Source organism: Macrobrachium nipponense, chromosome 6, assembly GCF_015104395.2.
Source record: "Macrobrachium nipponense isolate FS-2020 chromosome 6, ASM1510439v2, whole genome shotgun sequence".
NCBI lineage: Eukaryota > Metazoa > Arthropoda > Malacostraca > Decapoda > Palaemonidae > Macrobrachium > Macrobrachium nipponense.
This window is the reverse complement of record NC_061108.1, coordinates 70051741-70077191: the sequence shown is the minus strand read 5'-3', so window position 1 is coordinate 70077191 and position 25451 is coordinate 70051741.

Here is a 25451-nt window from a genome sequence, read left to right as displayed (position 1 = left end):
AGAGAGTTAATTACTGGGAGTTTTCGGATTCTGCACTATCCGAGCGCAACTGGGCACTTCCGGCGCAGATTCAGCATTGTCAACCTTACTGGAGACGCTTGGATACAGTCCACGTAGAAGTTCAGAAGTAGATTCAGCATGGAACTTTTTAGTAGAAGTCCTGTCCGGTTACAAATCTGGATTTCAAGGATTGATAGACGTGGAAAATCCAATCTCTTGATTACCTGTTCAAAGGCTAAGCTGATTGACATTTAATACATTGCCGTGTATTTTATTATTTCTTTTATGTTTGTTGATTTCCTTATTCTTGATTATTTTATTTAGTGAACTTCTTTTTTATTATATTATGGGAATTATCCCACATTATCTTATGTTAATATAAAAGTTTTTTTGTTTGTTTGTTTGACAGATATATCGTGGATAGTTGACGCCACAAAAGTTCAAAAACATGGGAAATAGAGTGGGAGACTGTTTAGACATCTGTCTTAACTTGACTTTTGACTAATGGACTTTTTGTATTAATATAGAACATTTAGTGTCGGTGTGTGGGGAAGGAAATTTGGTTTTCTCTCTTGTTTCCACTACTGTTATATTGACATTTGAGATGGGGGTTTACTGAACGGTTTTAACTCATTCCCAAACCAGTATCATGTATGATTGCAAAATAAAGTCTATATTTTTGTATGTCAGGTTTAATTTAAACATACCCGTTTAGATGTAAGATTGAGAGAGAGAGAGAGAGAAAGAGAGCGAGAGAGAGAGAGAGGAGACGGGACTTAACATATCCATTACAACAAAATGACAACAGAAAAATTGCGAACGAAGATTTATATCTAATGGGGAAAACGGTTTCCGCACAGGAGAGAGAGAGAAAAAAAGGATTAAAGGAATCTCCTACCTACAGACAACTTGTAGATACAAATATGCAAAGGATTAGGGAAACAGTACTCCAGTTTTCAATGAAAAATATTTCGCCTAAAGAAAACTGAAATTCCAATGAACAATGAAATGAAAATTTCACTCATAATAAAATCATTCTAAATCGAATGAGAAATGCAACACATGCCCAATACAAAATGGTATAACCTAAGAATACATAAACACAGCGAAAATACAGACTCTATTCTTAGCTACAAGTCTTAATAACAAGAGAGAGAGAGAGAGAGAGAGAGAGAGAGAGAGAGAGAGAGAGAGAGAGACCGAATCCTACCGAAATGAACAGATTAAGTCCAGATGAAGTAAAGGAGATAACGCAAGTAAACAAACATAAACAAATCCTTCGGTTATAACTGTTCCAGAATGCAAACCCTTCCTGTAACTAATGTTTATTAAAAAGGGTTCTATACAAGGTGTAATTTAAGTAACACATTTAAACGACACTCTTGGCCAAACTAGTAATACACATGATAAACTTCTTTATACGTACTCAAAAGAAATGGCTTTCAGGTATCTTATGTAGTTCAGGTCTACTGGAAAGAGAAAAAGTGTAAGTACGGCCTAAAAACAAACGATGAACTTTTGTCTTTCAAGAGGAAAATTTATAGAAATGAAGGAAACTGAAGAGTTTTTTTGGAAGGATTGAAGTAATTCTGATAACTCTTCTAGAGATTTTTTTTTCCTATTTTGGTATCTCTGCAAAAGTGTAGGAGGAATGAAAGTAAACTCAACAGCAAAATTCACTCAGGTTTTGCAAAAATAATTCTAAAAGAATACTGAGCAGAAGAAAATTTCTTTCAAGCACGCTAAAACGCAAATCGAGATATCTTGACAGAAAACATTTGCAAGTGGTCGCATGAGGAATGTGGGTTTTTTTTTTATTTCGTTTTCTGTATGGGGGAGCTGTAGTGACATGCGGTGATTTAGAACTTTTCTTTTACCACCATGGTAATATTGTATTTCAAATTTCGAACCTCCCCCTTCTAAGCTGTCAAATTAGTCAAAGTTAAAGGCCGGAGCATAATCAACAATATTGATCCAGAGTATGAATGAATGAATTCAGTCAATGAAATCTTGATTGTCTGGAACCAGTATGAGTGAAAGTCAATGCAAACGCCTCAAGGGGGGATCAGTTATCACCGATGCTGATTCTAAACCATAAGGGTTGTGATGTCCAACACTATATACAATAGTTAAAATAGCGGCTTGGAAAGTGAAAATTACTCGTAATAACAAAGGTCTAGAGGAAAATTAAAAAGCAATTGTATTTGATAGCTTCAGAATACTTTAAGACATCCATATACAGGATGGACAACGCGAAAAATTGACTTCGTAAATGGATGCAACTAACTTCAAGACTCATGAGGGGAAAATGCAAAAGAACGGTGGAACAAAAGATATAAAAATGGAAAAATACGCAAATTGCCAAGGTCGTTGAAAAGACAATAAGTGAAAATTTCAAGGAAAAGCAAACGCAACAGATTACAGGGATAAAGGAAAAAAGTACAAGTCTGTGTGTATACCCAAAGGGAAGGAAAATCTTTGAAAATCTCTTAGGGAGACTACTACAAGGACTGACTCTAGGAGTTACAAGGAACTACAAGGATTAGGATGTCTCGAAGACCTGTTAGTCCATCCGAGGAGACATCGTGTGCTCACTTTACCGTAGGAGCAGGTTTTACTGTACATTCACAGTGTCCTAATGATTTTGTCTAGCTTTCTTTTAAAGTCTTCCACACTGTTGCTGTTTACAACTTCTGGTGGTAGTTTATTCCGCGTGTCACATATCTTGTATGTAGAGAAGTTCCCACAATGGGATGTGTTGTATCTCTTCAGTTCTAGTTTCCAGCCATTATTTCTTGTCTGGTTTTCATTTAATGTAAATAGGTTGCTGTCTACTTTTTTTATGCTTTTAGTAGTTTAAATATTTCTATTAGTTGTCCTCGCAATCGTCGTGTTTTTAAACCATATATGTTCAGGCTCTCTAGTCGTCTTCGGTAACCTATTTGCCTATGGGATAGAAGTAACTTTGTAGCTCTTGCTTGTACTCCTTCTAATCTATTTATGTCTTTTCTTAGTGTTGGTGACCAAAACTGCACTGCATATTCAAGATGGGGTCTAACTATTGATGTGTAGAGCTGCAGCACCATTTCCTTGTTTCTGTATTTGAACTGCCTCATTATGTATCTCACTAGATTCTGTGCCTTCGTTTCAGCTTTTATGCACTGTTTTGTGGATTTTAAGTCCTTGGTAATAATGATTCGAAGGTCCTCCCATTGTTCTACACTATTTATGTCTTTCCCAAGCAGCATGTAGTTGGCATGAGGGTTGTTTGTTCCTATTTGTAACACTACACTTATCTATGTTAAAAGGCATTTGCCATTTTTTTTACCACTCTCCTATTTTCATAAATCATTTCTTAAACTCTCCAATGCATATGGGTCAGCTGTATTTACACCTAATTTAGTGTCATCTGCAAATTTGGCTATCCTGCTAATTAAGCGTACATCAGTGTCATTAATGTAAATAAAAAACAAGAGAGGGCCAAGGACAGAACCCTGAGGAACTCCGCTTGTTACATCTGCCCATTCTGATTCTTCACCATTTATTACAACTCTCTGTTTTCTATAAGTTACCCAGTCTTTGACCCAGTCTGTTATTTATCCTACAATTCCTAAAGCTCTAACTTTTGTCACCAGTTTCTTGTGTGGGACGTTGTCAAAGGCCTTTTGGAAATCTAAGTAGAGTATATCTATTGCCCTACTACCGTCGTAAATACCAATCATGTTATGAAAAACTCCCCCAGAGGTTTGATAGTCAGGATCTGTTTTGTCAGAAACCGTGTTGGCTGTTTAAAAACAAGTTTTTCTATCAATGTGATCCACAATTTGATCTGCAATTATGGACTCAAAAATCTTGCAAACGACTGACGTTAGACAGATTGGTCTATAATTTCCTGGCTCTTCTCTTGGACCTTTTTTGTAAACTGGGGGCATATTACCTAGTTTCCATCCTTTTGGTGCCTTTCTTTGTTCAGCACTTTTCCTGTAGAGTTTATATAGGTGAGGAACTATCTCCTCTTTCAGTACTTTAATTTCTCTTGGATGAATCCCATCCGGGCCAGGAGATTTGAACTTGTTGAGTTCGTCTATTTAGTTTATAATGTCCTCTTCTGTAAATATTATTATTCAACGGTTCTGCCCCTTAATATTTAATAGCAGGTTCCGGTATTCAATAACTCTGGTTTTTCCAAGTCTGAGTTCACCAGGTTACCTCTATTGTCTTTTATGCGACCTATGCTATTTTTTATTGGTTTCCTAATATTAACATGCACAAAGAATTCTTTTGGGTTTTCTTTGCAAACTGATGCCACTCTCTTATTTTCATTTATCTTTGCATTTCTTACTAATTTGTCCACTAATCTACAGTTCTTTATGCCTGCTTGCTTCTACTGGTATTGGGTGTGGGTTCATTTATTTGTGCAATCTGTCTCTTTCTCTTATTGTATTTTTAATTTCTGTGTTGAACCACTTAGGCTGAGGGTTACCATTTGTTTGTATTTGCCTTAATGGTATACATCTAGAACGTTTTTCTGTGTATTCCAGGAACATGAAAGGCTTCTCAGTGTTTATCTATGCCTGCGTTCTCGTCGTACTCTAGTTTTTTAACATACTCCTTTAGCTTTTTTAGGTCTTGGAGACGGTAGTCTAATATCATTAATATCTTCTTCTCTTTTTTATGCTGAACATTCATTTGAAATGAGATAATTTTATGGTCGCTTTTGGCTAGATTTGCACCTACTGAAAGGTCAGACACTAGATTATCTTCTGTTGATAGGATGGTGTCTAGTATGTTGTTTCCTCTGGTAGGTTTGTCAACCCATTGGTGGGGGAATTCATGTTTTACAAAATCTAAGTCTCTTTCTTTCTACGTTTGATGTGGAGGTCATTGTGTCCCAATGTACTGTCCTAGTAGTGCATACAGCTCCTCTTCGGACATTTGTGACTGGTGAGGAGGTCTGTACACTAGTATTAGACTTATCTTCTTCCCTAGCCTGTTTATATTGATGCCAATCACTTCTTGCATGGTTGGAATTTTACACTCTATTGTACCGAGGTGGTCCCTAACATATAACATAATGCCTCTGCCTTTTTTATCGAGTCTATCTTATTTGAACAATTTATATCCAGCTATCTGGTACTCTCCTATGAAGTCACTTGTTGCCTCTTGTATCCATGTTTCTGTGATTCCTATTATGTCTAATTCCTCACTTCCCGCCAATGCTTTGAAGAGATCTACTTTGTTCCGAATAGATTGTGCATTAAACTGCGCCACTCTGAGGGAATTTTTTATCTTCTCTTTTGTCCTCGGTGGCTTCATTAGTTTCTTTTACTGTCACTTTTGCCTGCAGTGCTAATACTAAAAAGATTCTGGGTGCTTTCTGACTTCCTCCCTTAAATGTTCAGTTCACTAAGGTGTTTCATGAGGTTTTCGTTGAGAAGATTTCCTATTAGTTTTCCTCCTTTGAAATTCAAGTGAGTTCCAACTCTTGTGTATACTTTTCTATTCCCCATAAATCTGTCCCAAAAGTTTACGAACCTAACACATTTTTCCTGGTATATTAGCTCCAGTCTGTCGTTGATTCCAATTGCCTTGCTTAGGGAGTAGTGGCTTACATTGGTTCTGGGCAGAAGTCCTAAAAAAGGCCGTTATCATTCATTAGGTTGGCTACGAGACCTTCTGTCTGGCCAGTTCTTCCATCTTTTAGAAACAGGTCATTTCCTCCTCCCTGCACTATAATTACCCTTTTTCTATTATTTACCTAGATTTTTGTACTGCCTCGTCTATCTTCTTTGTTCCTGCACCTGGGTAAGAATGAACTTTTTCTCTTACTTCTATTTTTGGCCACAAACTTTAACCCCTGATCTTTTACTAACGAGTCTCCAATTAAGATAGTTTCCTCTTCTGTTTCAGAGAGCACAGCAAATCTATTCATTGTGTTGATTCCTTTTGGGGGACAATCGTGTTTTCTAGCTGCTATCACTCTTCTGCCAACAGTTCTCTTGAATTCATTATTCTTATCCTTGTAAACTTCTTTCTTTGTGCCTTGTCTAGTACTTGTTTCTTTTTCATTTCTGGTTCTGGTCTTTAGCATTTTTTTTCTAATTTCCATTATACTCTCTCCGTTTTCTACTAGTCATTATTTAATTCCTCTCTTAAGGTTTGTAACTTCTCTTTGTAGGTCTCCAATTTTCTTTTCCATCCTTTCTTCTCTTCTCATGCCTTCGAGTTTGTCCTTTGTCAACTTTAGTTCCTTAGCTAATTCTTCTACTTCCTTCCTCAATTTAGGTATCTCCTGTTCTTGTTGACAGAAGAGACAGACACTGAGACTACCTAGCTTTGATGCGCATGTCTCTTTTTAGTCTACGCATCACTTATTTACACTGCATTTTGCACATGTGTACTTTAATTTCAACTTTTCTTGAGTCATTTCTATTTGTATCTTGTTTTCAATATTTCTATCTGTGCTTTTAATTCAGTATTCTTTCTAATGTAACCAGTTGAAAAGGAAAAAGTGGGATTGGTCGCCACATCCGCTTATCCATGGACAGTTTTCCATAGTTCATCGCCAGGATACCTTTTATCACTGCCATAATAATATACGGCCTCCCTGTTGTTAGACGATCCTAAACGTGTTACAGCTCCCAACTGAGCAGCACAATTTGCCTATGCAAAAGATTTTTCGCCAATAGTGAACAGCACCATCCCTTAAACTACTAAACTTCCAACAGCCATGAACAGCCAGAATCTTATAACCCGAATGCTTCTCCTCCAACCCTGAAAATCCCCAAGGAATGGCAACAATGGCCACACAAGCAGGCCCCACGAGTAGGAAGTTCCACAATCAATGGCACAGAAGCTCGTCTGGGGTTTTTAGTTAGCTAGGACTCCAACCAGGAACAAAAGCTCCGCAATCTCAGAGCAGTTTAGCCTTCACTTACAGGGTAGTGGTTGCAAGGACGGTCATTCATTACACGAAAGAGTGAGCTTAATGGGTCACAATAGCTACATTCCATTTATGCATCCCCAGTTGCCCTAGTATCTCCTCCAATCCTGGTCTTTGGAAACCTGCAGTCATCTACCCATCGTTATTTAAAGTGGTTCCTTGGTCTCTGTTCTGATGCACGAGGTAGCTGTCAGCTCCTTACACTAATCTTGTGTCTAAATTTTATAAATGTATTTTTTATATTTTTTTTAAAGATGTACAAGGATGAAATCCTCACAGTCACAAGATGAAATAAATCAGAGAGAGAGCGGGATGGTAAGGTGGTAGAAAGGTGGTTTGAATGGAAGTAAAGTAGAATGTTTAAAAGAGGTTGCAGCTCAGGGCTGAAGGTACGCTGCAAAAACCCCAAGTATTGCCTACTGTGCACCGCAAAAAAGTTGCATTGCAGGCATTACTTCCCCTATAGAGTTAGAGAGAGACAGAGTTATCCTTATTTAAATGAGTGAAATGGAAAAATTATTGTATTTCTTTAAAATACTATCACATATGATTTTTGTAATTACAGTTATTATCATTATTATTATATTTGAAAATATTAATAAAAGTATTATACATACATGCACCTTAAGAATTCTCTCACCTCAGTAAGAGAGAGAGAGAGAGAGAGAGAGAGAGAGAGAATGTTAGTTGGCAACACACAATTCCTTCCCCTCCTGTCACATTACTTGACATATTTGACAACTCTGGACCTCAGCTTAGTACCTGGATCTAAAAAGAAAGATGCAGGGTAGAATGGATTTTCCTCCATTCTTACATAATAGCATTTTCTTTAATGAATTGATATTTTTGCTGTTTATATTAATATTAATATTTGAAAATGAGTAAATCTTTTATTTATCATACAAAAATGAACTCTCACGAAAGAAGCAAATCCACATAAGACTTGGGGGAAAACCAAAACTATTGGGGAAAACAATGATATACATACTTGTTAAGGTATCTGCAAATAATAATTCATGGAACAATGAAGATCTAAAGGTCAGTGAAAGGAAAATAGAAGTGATGGCATGTCCATTTTAAATAAATACGAAAATTAGAAAAAAGAGCAATACTGAATAGATTTTAATTTAAGAGTAAAATGGACACCAATGCCATGAATAGCTGAAAATTGCAGTAAAAAAAATCAAAGCAGATCAAGAGATTAATGAGAATTTAAGGTGAACATCAACTGACATCAAACGGAATAAATATTCGCAATACTAATGTCAAGATACACGGAGACTTAACTACAAAATAATGAAACTCACTAACAAAAGTTTTGGTCAGTATCAAAATGTTTAAGTACTTGACTTCCCACTGAAGCAATATACGGAATTTAAACACAATACTATGATTTCAGTTATCAGGGAAAGTAAGGAGAAAAGAATGCCTGATTTGTGAGTTGAACAAATATCTGCAGGTCATGGTCAAAATGTTTCTAAAATCATTTGAAAACAACATATCAGATTTAGGCACATTACCATGAATTCAAACAAAGTCCTCGGGGTACAGAAAAGGCGGCCAACAATCTTCGGATACATAATTTGAAATTTCCATTCCATCTATAATAAAATTTGCTCTGCATTTACTATAAGAAATGCCTCATGTATTTGATTGCAAAGTCACTGATATAAGATAACCGATAAAAGTTCAGTAAACACTTACATTCGTAGTAAGTCCAATTTGTTTAGCAGATAACAGACACTGCAACATAAATTACTATTACAGTAACAGCCTCTCCCTAAATTCAACCACCAACATTCAATATTGCAAAGATGAAGAAAATCGCTAAAAGATTCATCGTATCTTACCATCACCTCATGAGTATTGCCTCCTATGGGAAGTCGGCATATCTGTGATGTGCAAGCCGAAGATGCGTAAATATGAATGAGCGGCAATGTCATAAAGATCCCGCATATGACAAAGAGAGATTTAGTGCCCTGGTATGCTTTCCTTGTGCAAGACAACATAGCAACGTGACAATGATAAACTAAATAGAAGCCATATCCCTGACTGGGTTCATTTTCGCCTCTTTACCATATGAATACAAGTGGTATAAACCAACTGCCATCGCATGTGCTGATATATACATGGAGTGGATGCTGATACACGATAACAGCAAAAATTAGGTCCATTCTTTCCATGACTTACTATAAAAATAACTTACGTTACGTGTTAGACAAATTACTTCTCTTTTTTTGTTATACATTTGCAGTCTAATGCATATTACTTCAGATTCTTTCGTTACTTAATTTAGCTTCATCATCTTAACGTCACCTTTTTCAACGCAGAAAAATGTATCTTCGAATATTTCTTCTTCCGCCTTATCCGTCATGTAGTTACTCTGACCTTTATTCCTGTAACAAAATCTGCGGGAACACAAGGTAAATACTGAAAACTAAAATACAAAATGCTGAAGGGAATAATCTTTCAAACGGAGAAAATTCTACAGATTCTTGTTAAGAACGTTTTTACACAGATTAGGAAAAGCGTAATTTCAGCTATGTTTTTGACGCTTTATTTCAGCTTTGAGGCTGGCCAGATCAGTGATGATATATTAAGCATGTTAAAAACAGACAGCCCTCATTATTAGGTAATAATGAATAGTTACCTGTATTTTCTCAAGAACTTAATCAACTTCCGAAGTCAAAACTGCAGTGGTTCATAGTGAATTAAGGTTTTCGGAATTGAAACTGACAATAATATTATTCATGTGGTGAGAACATTTCATATCAAGAATGAAAAATCAAAGGTGTTTACAATACGTAGAAATGGAAAGAAATAAGATTAATGTCATGGAAGAAATAAAGAACCTCTCTAATACGAAAAGTTATCTTCTTAGTAGCCGCGGAAAACACGTGGAAACCCCATGTACATTTCAATGAGAGGCACTGCAAACGAGATAGAGGATAATCAAGCATAGTCAAATCACAGTTGTATGAAGATGGTGTTTGTAGTCCCAGGAAATTCAGTATCAGACATCCCGATATATTTTATGTACCCACAGTTTAATGTGGTATTCATTTCCACTGACTAGAAATAAGCGGCAGGGAAAGTGCTGTCGCAAAATTTTCCATATCTGTTGGTACTTTTCATATACAGTTATAAATCAAAATAGTGATTATCTGCTAATGATTCGAGCAGATGGCTTTAGGGCAGTTGACCTACTAAGGGCTTTTTGTTTTTAGATCCATTTTTGAAACTATGACTTTTCACGACTCTTCTGTTGAATATGTCGTGCATGTAAATAGCAACATTTTCTGAAGTATCCCCTGGACATTCACCTACTTTGAAAATTAAGACATTTGAAGATAAACTTCCTGAATAGGCCTGAAAAACAGTACCAATTACTGAAAAATTATGATTTAAACTCGTAAAATTTAGACAACAGATGATGTATTCAGCTTAACAAAAGAGGAAGAGGACGAATGACGAAAACATCAGTAAAAAGCAGCAAGAAAAATTTGACTTCGGAAAAATTAAAGAAAGCTCACTTACACCACCCTGAGGCAGGGGTGTAAGTATACTACCACCGTAGATCCTGCGTGTCGTAAAAGGCTACTAAAAGGACAGCTGCTGCCTTGCAGTCTTACATTTTTAGTAGAAGGCTAGGCCCATCGCCAATAACTGGAAACTGCTGCCTTACAGTCTTACTTTTTTAGAAGGCTAGGCCCACCGCCAATAACTGTGGAAACTGCTGCCTTGCAGTCTTACTTATTTTAGTAGAAGGCTAGACCCACCGCCAATAACTGTGGAAACTGCTGCCTTGCAGTCTTACTTTTTTAGTAGAAGGCTAGGCCCACTGCCAATAACTGTGGAAACTGCTGCCTTGCAGTCTTACTTTTTTAGTAAAAGGCTAGGCCCACTGCCAATAACTGTGGAAAATGCTACCTTGCAGTCTTACTTTTTTAGTAGAAGGCAAGGCCCACTGCCAATAACTGTGGAAACTGCTGCATTGCAGTCTTACTTTTTTAGTAGAAGGCTAGGCCCACTGCCAATAACTGTAGAAACTGCTGCCTTGCAGTCTTACTTTTTAGTAAAAGGCTAGGCCCACTGCCAATAACTGTGGAAACTGCTGCCTTGCAAGTGGACTATTTAGTCAAAGGCGAGGACCACCGCAAATAACTGTAGTTGATGACAGCAAGGGCAGGCTACCTCAAGAAACCTTTTGCCACTTACTGAAACTTCAGCCGAGTAAAATTAGGCATTTGTAAAAGTTACAGAAACCAAGAAAGAATTTGCGATTCATAACCTTGAGATAAAGATCTCCATAGAATGATTTTCATTTGTTATTGGTGATTGTTAATAGAAATATCACTTATGCAAAATATAAAGTATATCCATGAAAATTCAAGACGATCTAACGAGTTTTCTGTACAGCAACAGCGACAACAACACAAGAAGAGCTGAAACTTAACTAGGTTAACAGAGTTAACCTTTAATTAACAATTATAGGCGCAAAGAATAAAAGTATTTTAGTTAAGGAAGCCCCATTTCTCATGCTGCTCGCAAATTCGACTGACAAGCTCGTATACAAGATTCGCTAAAAATATTGGAGTCATTGACTTTCCACTTTATTAGTGAGTGATTTTAGTTTCTTGTATCTATTTTTTAAATGGTTGGCTCAGAATGCGTCCTGAACCTAAAAATGGGTTCTGAAGCATATCTTGGAAATTACGAGTTCTCCACCGAGCAAGCACCTGTTATTAATGTCAGCAGAGTTATGATACCCTCGGCCCTTAAAAATGAATATTAGCTGAACTTCATGAGGGTCATTTGGGAAAAGTTAAAACAAAAAGTCAACCAAAGAGTTATGTTCAGTGGCCTGAGTTAGATAAGGACATTGAAGAAATGATTAGCAATTGCAAGATGTGCCATCTCAGTCAAAATAAACCCTCCCAACTCCTCTAGGTCCATGACCATCAGCAAGGTCTCCCTGGGAAAGAGTTCACATATACTTATTTAAGGAGGCCTGACATAGTGAATGTGAATCCTACGGAATCTGCGAGATTAACTGAACTACTGAAGATGCTATTTTTGGCCTCTTAAGATTTGCCAAAAACATTAGTCAGCGGTAACAGAACTAAGCTTGCGTCATAAAAGTTTTCTGAATTTCTCGAGAATAATGGTGTAAAATATTTATGTGGTGCTCCACATCTACTTAGAAATGGTCTAATTAAGAGACCAGATCAGACATTTAAGATTTTTCTTGATGAAAATTGTGGAAAATTTGGTATTCAAACGTTAATATCAAAATTACTTCTTTCTTTTCGCAATACCCTACAAATATCGACGGACATGGGAAAGAGGAAAAGTTATGTCAGCCAAAGGATCTTAGTTGATGGAAGGGAGATGCTTAGCATGTTAACCACCTCCTAACTTGGAATGGCGAACACCTTTCGAGCTCTTCGAAAGATAAACAAAGATAAACAAAGTGACATGTAAATATATAAGTTAGGGAAGTGTAATATTTATAAATTTATTTAATCCTTTGATGAAAATAAGCGTATATAGTTTAACGATTTTCACTCCGAAATTAATATCGCTCTTTTTCTCTTTGCTAAAGATTGCATTGTTGTTCAAGAATTAATTACCTGTTACTTTTACTGCTGGAACTACGATTTGTTTACATATTTATTTGCGTTAACAATTCGTTGTGTGTTTTTGCAGTTAGTATTTTGTTACTTATTTCGGTGTAAAGACATACTCAGTCTGCTGGTGTGAGTGGGCTCGCAGTCTACGGATACTACGGTTGTATTCTGGGTCAGAGAGCAAGCTGAAAACTGATATGTTTGTGGGATATGCATATTTATTGGTTTTGGCACAGGATTGTTGAAATGTAAAGGGCTGCAACCCCTTTGCATTAGTTTGCAAGGAATTATGAACAATAATAAAAACAATCAATACCTTTTCTCTCTCTTCTTTCTACTTGACGTAGTTTTCCATTGATGACAGCTGGAACCACTAATAATTTTCAAGAGAAAGAAAGACGAAATACTTCCCATTTCATTTCTTGTTTTCTCATGTACATTGCGGGGTTATTCTTCAGAGACAGAGTAAGCGTTAAAAACTATCTTTAGAGGTTCAGAATTCTATTGGAAACGTCAACTTTGTTGACTGAAAGTACTTCTTACTTAGGAGATAAACATATGTCAAATTGCATTGAACATCGAATATTATTTCTTCTAACTCTTCATTCTACTTACTTTTTCTTGGCATATTATCTTACTTCGCATTTGTCACGTTATCATCTCATTTGATATGTCATCTTTGCTGACATCTCAGAGATTTTCTTTAAGTTATGTATTTTCTTTGGATTATTCCTACTAAATGATTTTTCCTTTTTATATACTCATGGTTTCTCTATTATTTGAGGTCAAATAGATTCCAAAGAGAAATTAAGCAGAAGTGTAAACAACGATCTATTTTCCTAAAATTGCCATTGCTATTACTCTGAAAACAAAATATAAGCGTGAATCTTAGGTAAATGAATTACAGGGTAGAAATCGTTAATGGTGAGTACAAAATAAAACTGAGAAATTATAATACAGAGTATGATGAAAATATTATCACCAGTCTCGTACAGAACATTTTCATATAACAATCATTAATACGTTTACAACTAGACAAATGTATTCAAATGATGAACAAATAAATGATATTGAATTCATGAGCAGGACTGGAGAAACAAAAGGAATCAAAGTTATGCAACAGGCAATAAAAACAAAAGAATCCAAAAGTCTCTTGCACGAGATGATGTTTCTTCAATTAACACAATTTCTAATTGAATTTGGCTTCACTATTTCAGTGAAAAATTATTATCCACCTAGTTTTTGGCTCCACTCCTTGGCTGCTTAAGAAACAATAAATTAGAATTAACATACAACTAAAAAAAAAAAAAAGACTTGATACTTAATTTTCGAATCTCTCTAATGCCCACTTACCAGAGTATCTCGAGCTAGTCATGGTTAATGATCAGAAAGATATATCATACGTAAAAGTACGACAACAAAATAAATCGCTCTATGTGCTGCTAAAAAAAAAAAAAAAAAAAAAAAAAAAAAAAAAAAAGTCAGCGCGCTTATACTGGCATTCGTTAATAATTATGTCTTAACAAATGTAATGTCTGCACAACAAATGCATTGTTCTTGTATGTACCAAACGAAGGGGCTACTGATCTTTAATTTTACTCTTCACAACTGACATACACAGAACACTTTAACTGGGTTATTACAGCATGCTATTTCAGGAAAATCAGTTGATCAAATACAATTGTCAGCAGATCACTTAATTATGCACCATCAAGACAATGGCATTTTATATACCTTCAAAATTCTGAGTTAGTTCCATATTATAATTTACCTTTTAGTTTATGTTAAAGGGGAATGATTGAAGACAAAAATATTTTAATTTAGGACACCACTCCTAGTGTCCTTAGACATGGTGACGGTGTTCTCTGCCCCATAGGTTGAATTGAAAATACTTACTTTGCACATAGAATGATGTACCCCAGTAGTCCAGTGGTAGAGGTAGTCTTGCATTGTGAGTGAGGCCTCTCTTTCCAGTTGCATGATCTAGAGCATGCTTTCAAGTAAAGAGTTGACTTGTTATTCGGTTTTCCCTGCTCTAACTGGCAATATTCGGTTGTGCAGGTGTCGATATACTCTTTGTTTAGTCAGACGTAAGAGTTCAGCTGATTCCTAATTGGTCATTCCAGGTCAAAAAAGCGTGAACTTTCCTCTTGACGAGAGCTCTGGTGCAACGAACTGAAGAAAGACTCATCGCTTGAACGTGCTGTCTTGTCCGCTGCGAAAAGTTGGTTTATTCACTTCATGCGCTGCTTCTGGGTTGGGACGATTTACCATGGTGCCTGCCCTTTCGTCGCCCTCACCTGCATTGAAGGCCCATAGTAGAAGAATGAAAGGAAGAACATGACCAGCAACGTATAGTTCCTAGTTCAAGAGTGTTGACTTACAATCGGACAAAAACCCTCCGGGGCTGCTACCACTTTGTTGATACCACAGTCTGTTTTCCAATAGCTGTCTTAAACATACTAAAATTAAGTGAATAACAGAATGCACTGAAGCAACAAATGCCAACTCATTTGTAATGGTAAGTATACAAAAATGATATAAAATATGGTTATTAGGCTACCCTTGAAAGCAAAGGATTCTCAATGAAACTAACGTATGAGAATAAGCAAGTCCTCGATTTAACATTGTATAGGTGTGTTTGTATGCAAGAATGATTGAGTGTAGGGGTTTTGACATAATTATTCGTTCAGTGAATGAAACCATTTTCATTTAGACAACTTTTGTTCCTTCCCTTATTCTCTTATCTTCGAGTAAAACATCTACTTAATAAAACTAACTGATAAGTTCCGCTCTCTCTTCCATTGTCTGGTAGCATGATCAAGCCCAGTTTAACCGTCTCTAGAATTATGGAGACAATAATTTGGCCCCAGAAATTCTTGCTTTCCACTGAGGCTTCAGAATTCCTTTGTTACATTGGTGTTTCCATCTCTGTTTTTTTATGTTACAGGAAATTACCGAATAGTTACCACGTCCAGCCATACGTTATGCCCATTGATTTTCATATTACAACAGTGAGTCCTAGAGCTTGTTTGAGATTGTGTGATCATAAATCGTTCAGCGGCTCGTATCCGGTCTTTCAGTGTGTGAGCATATGATGCATTTGTAAGACTGATGCATTTTATATAACCTACACGCTTTTAAATATGAACGTACATTTATTTATATATTAATTTATTTATAAATTTATTTATGAGTTAATGAGTAAATGGTTTAAATAAATAAATGTCCAGTTACACTATATATGCACGTTACGTAAACATACGAAAACTTCCTCACATAATGAAGCGAATGAATGAAGTGCATTGTGGCAATAGAAATGAGACGTCTTTGCAGGAAGAATAAAAACTCGCGTACAGAGCAAGGTAGAAAATGTTTCATCTTGAGATTTTTCAGGTGACAACAATATATTCTTGAAATTATCCATTAACATTCTTACAGGGGGCGAATCTAATTTCGGAGCGGTTAAAATGTCCTCTCTCGCTCCTCTCAAGTATACAGTTCTTGCTCGAGAAGGGAGCGGGAGGGAGAGTGGCTGGGGGGGGAGGGGGAGGGGGCAGGAGAGCAGGGGGGGGGGAGGGTAAGCGGGAACGAAGAGAAAGGGTGAAAAAGTAAGAAAGGAGTTGCAGAAAATTCATTGTGAGGCCCGAATAAATTTCAGAGGGTGAATAAAAAGGAATGCATCATCTGAACGCACACACGTACACACACACCCACACACAACCCGACATCATCATCTCAAATGTTTCCTCCTTCTTCCCAGTTATGTCAGCCTCGCTATCCAGAGCGCTAAGGATGTTTAAAATACGAACCACCAAGGGGAATAACCATAAAAATACATGTCCCCATTAAGTTCAGCCTCACAAAGACAGATTCCAAGATTCCCAGGCATTCCCAACCCCTCGTCTCTCCTCCGACAGAAGCTGGATGGAGGAGGAGGAGGAGGAATAGGAGGTGGAGAGAGAAAGAGAGAGGTGGGGGGAGGTGGAAGAAGCACCTCCAGCAGGAAAAGTACCAACAGAAATGGGAAAGGGCAAGAGGGGAAGGGGCCCCATCTGCCCTTTCTATCTTGCCCTCTCTTCTTCTTCCACTCTCTCTCTCTCTCTCTCTCTCTCTCTATTCTCTTCCCCTTCCCTTTCCTCACCTTGCCTCGCCTTGCCTTGCCTTCCCTTCCCTTCCCCGTAGCCCATTCCAAACCTCCTTGTAATCCTCATTCCAGAGTTATCATCGCCTGGAATAATTATGCTCCATAAATATGCAATACCATCGTGCGCTAATGTCTCCTCACAGAAATTATCCTTTCCATGTATACGCTGTGAACATTAACGTCAGGCCAGAAAGAAACAGCTAAGGAATTATTACTTTCCATTAATCACTTCGCCACACGCTCTCCACCTCCCCACTTCCATATTCTCAGGCAGTTATTGCATATGAAATGTTCCCCAGAATAATTACACCACATTCATGATATCTGGAATCTAATTAAACTCCACCTCATAAAGAATTCCACAGGCAAGGTAAGCTACGAGGGAGGAGGAGGAGGAGGAGGAGGAGGTGTAGGAGGAGCAGAGGAAGGAGGATGAGGAGGTGGCGGTGTTCTTGGCCGTTGCTGCTCTTATTCCTGCTGTTGCTCTTCCTTGTCATCGTCTTGCTGTTCTTCTTCCTTCTTCAGGAGAGGCGGGGAAGGGGAAAGCGGAGAACAAGGCAGACATATTTGTTTCAGATGCGACGTGAAAAGCAGAGACGGAAATCTGAAAAGGGAGAAAGGATGATCAATGGTGTACAGAAGCTTCAAGACAGATTTCCAGCATTAACTTAAACTAGACTCCCGAAGGAGGGTGAGAAGAACCAAGCGGAAAATCCAGAACCAAAGTCTACACATCATTTCAGCGGCACTAGCAGATGTTTCGTATACAATGCTTATTGTTTGGACTGTTCTTTTTTTATTAAGAATAAATTTATGACTGAAATAACCAACATCATTAAAATGTTCACTGACGAAAACACAAGTTCCAATAGCAAAATTATTAAATATCTAAGAACAAAAATAATGAACTAAAGGCAAAATCAATCTTTTAAGATATTCCAGTTCTTATCGCTGCACACACTCAATATAAAATCCAATGCGTGCTTAAGGTACTAAACCCCAAAACATAGCAATTCCATAAATCATACGCCAATCATTCAGGGTCACGTCGCTCTGCGTATGCCTGCCTGCTTCCATGCCTCCTTCCACGATACCCAACCATTCGTAGGCGCTCGTCAACTTTCATACGCCAGTACGGATTTGTAACTTTCTGATAACTTTACGGGCAAATTAGGTACCTAGTAGTTTGTCAATTGTGATGTGTGATAGCCAGGATGGAGAAATTTTGGATTTCTCAGAACCAAAAAGCTGCTTTAGCAAAAGGTATATTGGTGATATTACACACACACACACACACACACACACACACACACACACACACACACACACACACACATATATATATATATATATATATATATATATATATATATATATATATATATATAATGAGGAAGCAGACAGAGAGAAAAGGGAGACAGGCAAAGATAGTGACAGAGAGAACTTGAAATGATTCCCACCTTCAGTATACCTCAAGAGAATTGACACTGCAAGTATAAAATGCCCAAAAGCTTTTACAATTATCCTGAGAGATTCCATCCAGTTTCTCATTTATACAGCTGTTCTGCATATGAGGTGGCTTCATATTTACACGATACGGACTGAAGTTTCAATTAAATTGTCAATAATGTTACAAAACTTTCTATCACACTACGGCAATGGGTAATTGGATTCATTCCTTAGTTTAATATCCGTAACAAAAAAGTTATATCGGTAACGATGTTAAATCGTCAGACGACCCAGTACTAGGTAACATTACATCAAGTATCATCTCTAGGGAAAATATAGTTAAAATGCCTTCATTAAGCGAACTTGAAACGAAGAGAATGTCTCTTTCTCTGTCTAATTGTCTATCTTCATATGAGAGAAGGAAACCTACGATTATGGTCAAAACTCACTCTTTCAGGAAATTACCAATTACTTAGTACTGCATCTACGTTTTCATTTTGATACATCAGTTTGACTGTACCTTCCATTGAATACTAGAGATCAGTGATGAGAGAACGAAAAGTCCTCAAATACCGGATAGATGTTATGAGCAGCTCTTTATTTGTAATGTGCCCAAATGGGGAGATGTCAACCTTTCCTATGTCCCAGGCGAGTGTTGAAGATATGTTAACGAAGACACAATAGTTGATGTACGGTCTAGCAAGTAACATTCACTGGTTCGCTGTAACCGAAGTGTTGCGTAAGTATGCTGCGATTGGCTTTACAGGAAGATATTGCAATGCCTCTGTAAACTGTTCCTTCCTGCCATATTCCTTTAGGTTACCATTTCTGAATATCAGTCTATATTAACAGAAGGGATTTGGACCAGCTAAGAATTCAGGTGGAATGGCGATTATTTCGATTTATCCTAAATTCATATTGTATTCAGGAGACACACAGGATGAATAAAACAAATCGAGCTACTTCCTGCAAAAATGGGACAGCCAGTCTTGAAATAAAACGTTCAAACGCCATCTGCCCTACAGCCTCAGCAGATCTGAAAAAAAGAGATACCGAAGTTAGTCTTTTATTGCATTACACTTTGCAGCAACCAAACTCCTCTGACAAATCACTTCAATCCCTCATTTTCCATAAAGGTAAAGAATCGGAAACAACTGGGCGTCCCCTTTCTTACCATAATCATATGGCCTTTCTCTATTGCAACCACATTTGATATTTACAAAGATCTATACACTGTAACTTTTTATTTTTAAGGGCCATGTCATGCCTGAGAATCGTCGAGTTTTGGTCACCCTCAACGAAAAATGGGTTAAAAGAAGATGGATGGACGTGGGCAATCTCTCCTCTCACCCATTCCTTGGATACCTTTCTTCATCCGCAGCATCTCACTTGTAATCCAAGAACTCATACGGTTCTTACCGTTCATCATCTCTTAACTGTCACTTTCACAAGCATCGTAGAATTTGCAATAACTTTTTTCACTCTTGTCATAGAACCCTGTCTCTCAAATCTTTTCATTTCTGCATATTTTCAAAATACCCATTCAATCGACCAAGGACTCCATGTACTTCAAACAACATCTCTCATTACCAATTCTCCCAGCATATGCTTCCTTCCAGAACATCTTACCCTCCATAGAATTTGTGCCCACCTTCATATTTTTTTTTCTTATCTTCTTTTTCTCACATTCATCTTTACTACCTTGTTCATCTTTTGATTTATATCGTGAGCTTCCGTTTTGCATGCAACTGTAATATTTCGCCAATAGCCTTTTCATTCTCTCATTCGATTGCTCACTGTTTTGGTTCCCTCTTACCACATAACTGTATCCACAGACACGGTCCACTGTCTCTCGGAAGCCAAAATGGAATTGGAAGAACTCCTCATCTACTCCTTCTAGCTACATGTCTTGAACCTTGTCCTAGAAAAAAGTATATTTTAGTTTTACCAGACCACTGAGCTGATTAACAGCTCTCCTAGGGCTGGCCCGAAATATTAGATATTTTTACGTGGCTAGGAACCAATTGGTCACCTAGCAACGGGACCTACAGATTATTGTGAGATCCGGACCACATTATATCGAGAAATGAATTTCTATCACCAGAAATAAATTCCTCTGATACCGCGTTAGCCGAGCCGAGAATCGAACACCTTGTCCTAGAAATCTTCCTTTTCACCTTAGCGGATGAGAGCAAGCTTAGAAATACAGTGCCTGTTCCAAAGACGCATATCTGGTGACTAATGTAACTGCAGGCCAATCTCTATGTTCCTTGTGCTCTCCAAAGTTGCTGAAAAAAAACTTATTTTTAAGCCACTATATAAGTATGTAGAATCTAAAGGATTATTAGCTGATAGTCAATATGCTTACGGAAGCGATGCTCTGTTAGACTTGGCATGCCATTTGCAAGAGAACTTTGATAAAGGTTTTGAGTGCAGAGTAATTCAAACAGATTTTAGTGCTGCTTTCGATTTAGTGAATCACAAGGCACTTATTTATAAATTTAAGAATATTTGAGTGGGTGGATACGAATTAGGATTTCCTAAAGATTTCCTTACAGGTAGGCAGCAGTGAGTTGCGGCTGATGAGATATTTAGTGAACCAAGACTTATTGTGTCTAGGTTTCCACAGGGCAGTGTTCTTGGTCCACAATTGTTTTCGGTGTACACCTTGAAAACAAGATTGTTCAGTGTGCCGATGACGCAGCACTTGAGTTAAGTCTCCACTTCTGAGAAATGAAGCTGCCCTCAGCCTCAATCGGAACAAGGACCGGGTCAGTAAATGGTGTAGTCGGTGAGGTATGAGGCTGAACTCAAGTAAAACGAAAACACAATTGATTAGCAGATCATATACAGATTCTCCATTCCATCCTCCTCTTCAGGTGGATGGGGCTTTGCTGAATGAGTCTGAAGCTTTATCTATTCTAGGTGTAACTTTTGTCTCACATCTTGCTGCTTTTGAGAAACATCTAATGGAAGTTTCAGCAAATGCCAAACGATAGTTAGGTATTCTTTATAAGGTCTCATATATCTACTATAAGTGATGAAATCAATGCAATTTGTTGATGTATGCTTCTGCCAGAGATTTATCTCTTTTAGGCAGAATGATTCATGGTAGTAGACTTCTGTTTTCTGATATTAGGAAAGATGCTCTCGTGTTTGTCACTTTTCCAGAAGTTGTATTTTAATAGAGATCTTCCACATTCACAATTGATCCCTGATCCCCTTATCCAGCCGAGAGCAACCAGATTCGCTGAACAGCAGCACCAATATACTGTAAATGTGCCTGGCTCGTTGTCGAACATGTCAGTTCCAGAGGTCCTATATTCTTCTCAATGTTAGAACGTGGAAGTCTCTGAGGATGTCGCCCAATTGGAAGTTCACAAGTGCAAGCGAATATGCAATGCATTACTACGCTAATGCTGTTCTCCTTGCATTTTTAATACACTTTTAAATATCTATTGATGTATTAATTCATTTTTCTTTTTAATCGGTAAGAACTCTTCTTTTTGTATATCCTTTTACCTTCTCCTATTTCCTGATGAGCTCCACATTTTTGGGGAGCTTGAATTTCAAGTCAATGGCTCACGTGGGCTTGTTCCATATGAATAGGGTTCATCTTCTGAATAAAAATAATTAGATTCTATGGCTATAAACACACAGACATATGTATATATATATATACATAAATTATATATATAATGTTTGAAAAGAGTAATGGATATGCCACACGTTATGGGAGCACGAGCTGGAGAGTCCAAGAAAGGTCAGTTGCCACTGGTATTGCAATGTAAATGTTAAGGGGAGATTTTACGCAACAGGATGACATGTGATAAAAGGAACATATTTTATGCTTAAGTATACCAGATCGTTATGAAGATTTAGAAGCCTTTCATATATACTTTCCTTTATAATTTTGGTATTCCAAGATTACTGTAGCGAAACGACAATAATCTTTCTACTTTACACATCATATATGCATTAAGCTACGTGCGGCAAACGTACGACTTTGTTAACATGGCAGAGGTGGGTGGATATTGATTCTGATTACAAATACCTGAGTTCGACAGTGATTTGTAAGGTCGGAATCGGTATTAACTTATACCTCACTTGTTGGCCTAAGCGGTAAGCTCACTGTAGTCCTGATTTCTCATCTGTGCGCAGGTTGGAATCCACCGGAGGACGAAATTATTATCAAAGAAAGAATTCCACTTCGGTTAACTTATATGAAATTATATCAATTCCGAGGTATATGAATTACATCATATATATATATATATATATATATATATATATATATATATATACACACACACATATATATATATATATATATATATATATATATATATATATATGTGTGTGTGTGTGTGTGTGTGTGTGTGTGTTGCGTATGTGTGTGGGTGTGTGTGTGTACGTAAGTGATTGTCTGTATGTATACGTGCTTAAAATCACTATATGCACAAGATTTTAGTGTACGCAAATAGGAAAAGAAAATAACTGGGAAAAGTTCATTTACAAGTATTTTATGCATTTTTAAAATTTGTTTACATTGAAAAGTGCATTCAATAATAACAGCTTATTTTTCAGTTAATAATCAGTTATACTCATGTATACACACATATATCTATCTATCTATATACATACATATACTACATATACATATATATATACATATATATATATATATATATATATATATATATATAAATAATAGTATACATATATATAATAGTAAAATGATATTGCATTAAATATAAACAGTAGTAATGAAATGTAGTCAAGCTAATGCCTCAAAGTATGAAAACTGAGTGGCAAAGGACGGCCGTCTTGATATATATATATATATATATATATATATATATATATATATATATATATATATATATATATTTATGTATGTATATATATATATGGGTGTGTATATATATATTTATATATATATACCTCATTAAATTTAATTTTATTGATTTTTCGTAGTTATATTTGGTTTTCCTTAACTGCTAAAACTTACAAAATACACAAACACATATATATCATATATACACATATGTATGTGTGTGTATGTGTGAGTGTATGCGTGTGTGTATGCGTGTGTGTATGTGTGAGTGTGTGCGTGTGGGTGCATGTTATAATACATAATATATAGCAAAATGTTTAAATAGATATGAACCACCAGATAGATATAGGTAAACGCTTACCATAAATTCAACACATCTTCCCTTAGATTACTGAAGTTGGATTTAACGTTAGGTAAAGATTGCCAAACCATCAGAGGGTGAAAGGTTAAGATTTCTTTAAAATATCTTCGGTGGGCTGGTGGGGAAGGCGCCTGGAAGTCGGAAGGGGGGATGGGGTCAGCAAGATGAAGGAGGTGCCAACGGTAGTAAATTTTAACCTCTACCTTCCGTGCTGTGAGATGAGTGGAGTTTGGGGGAAGGTCACCTACCTACACTGGAGGCTCGTCTGAGAACCGAATAGAGAGAACGTTTTTTGTGATAATGGACTTTTTTTCATCGCCTTTAATGAAAGAACCTAAACAAATATGTCAGATAAAACTCTGTTACGTCTTACTGTGTTTCTTTGTCTACGTCGTCCCTATCAAAGCAACCGAAGAAATTAAGAAATGTACCACTACTATGATGACCCTTTGTACAAGGAATTACTTGTAGCTGAATCCTTATGTCTTCCAAACTTGTAGCTTTGATGTTATAAAGAGACAACATCTTAATCAGATAAAGGTAACTGCAGCTTCTGTTGAAAGGTAACTGCAGCTTCTGTTGAGGTTAAAAAAAAAAACAATCTAATACCTTTTCTTCCCATTACGTATGATGTTTACACATTTTCACGGGGGAAACAGAAAATGAGCAATAATTAGCCAATATTCGACAAAATATTTAAATGTCTACATTATTATTATCCTTACTAGTGACAATTACACATACACGTAACAAGAGTAAACACGACAGAATTCCCTTATTAGAAAAACAGACCAGAGAGAATGCAATAAAAAATAAGAAGAATATGTTCATAGGACATGAATGCCAGGCCGTGACTTCTAGTTTTCTTGCCGCAGGAAAACACAAGTTTGCTAAAAAGAAATTTTTAAATTGTTTGAGGAACTGAACTATATAAATGCAAAATGAGGGGAATGACAGATGGAAGACACAATCAAATAAAGATGTAGATCAAATAGGAAATTAAGTTCACCATAGCTTTGCTTTAGATGAAGCTGGCCTGCCGATATATGCTATGTATGAAGTTTTATGAAGTAATCTTTCTTGATTTACCAGAAAATGAACTAAGCTGAAAATCAAGAAATATCCGGTCAGTGTCAACAGATTTTGGGATAGGTAGATGAAATGCTCTTATCACGATGTGCTTGTATGTTACATGGAGGAATCGTCCAGTGTTAAAGAAAATGTCCTGAGACCCGATATTACAAGTGAAATAGAAGTAAGTGTCCGACAGAAGATCAAGATCATGGAATTTTTTTGTATGGTCATTGTTGGTGACTACTTTTTTCTCTGTATGAGGTGATACGGATGCGTTCTTCAGGGTGTTCAGAACTGATTTACGCTCATAATCGAGGAATGTGAGGTCTACGTCATACAGAAAGTCAAGATCATCCCATTTGGGCCTAGTTGCACTAATCTGTCTATGATTCGTCAGCGTGTAAAATTATATGAAGGCATCTGTTGTGATTTTCCCTGCAACAGGGAATGGTTCCTGATTGTTGTTAGTGGCAAGTGATGCCGGGATTTGCCAGTGCCCTAACATGATTACTCTAAATACCATAGTTGCTCTTCGTTTCCCAAGATTCGACAACTTAGGCCATCCGGTTCGAAGGACTAAAATGTTGCCACTAACAACAGGCAAGAGCGATTCCCTGTTGCGGGGAAAATCGCAACAGCATCCTTCACGGCGTTCAAGAAAATGAGTCCAGTGTGGAAATAAGAGATGAGATCAAGGCCATTGAGATTTTGGCATTGGTAAACACACCGTTATATATGCATACTCGTAAAACCATCCTGATTATTAAACAGCTGGCGTGCTTAAAACCCAAAAAACTTTCTAAATCGACCGGAACTGAAATAATATCAGAGATTCTTCCCTGGAACCCAGAATCATAGGAACAATAAAAAATGAATAAGAATAAATAAATAAAACAAAAATAAAACAAAACAAAAAATAAAAAAAAATCGCGTACTTCACTCATGTACGTATAAGAAAGGAGACGGGAACCTTATTCCACCCCACTCCTGCAACAATCTTTCTAGTGGAG